Source organism: Calidris pugnax, unplaced genomic scaffold (genome assembly GCF_001431845.1).
Source record: "Calidris pugnax isolate Ruff unplaced genomic scaffold, ASM143184v1 scaffold9, whole genome shotgun sequence".
Taxonomy (NCBI): Eukaryota; Metazoa; Chordata; class Aves; order Charadriiformes; family Scolopacidae; genus Calidris; species Calidris pugnax.
In genome coordinates, this window is record NW_015090778.1 from 296,853 (window position 1) to 297,123 (window position 271).

Below are 271 nucleotides of genomic sequence, written 5' to 3' on the forward strand. Positions count from 1 at the left end.
CCCCAACAGCTCTTCCCACCCACCCTTGTCCCTTCCAAAGTCTCCATCCTCGGGGTCCAGCCAAGAGAGACCCCCCCACCCCCCGGTGCTGTTGACACTGGGAGGGGAACGTGGTGCTGGGGGGGATTGGGGGGGTCTCAGACAGGACCCAGCATCGGTGCCCACACTGGTGGCAGGGATGCTGTGAGAAGGGGACAGGGAGGGGACACTGGGGGGGTCCAGGCCCCAGGAACCAGCTGCTTCTCCCCCGGGAAAACTGTCCTGAACCTCA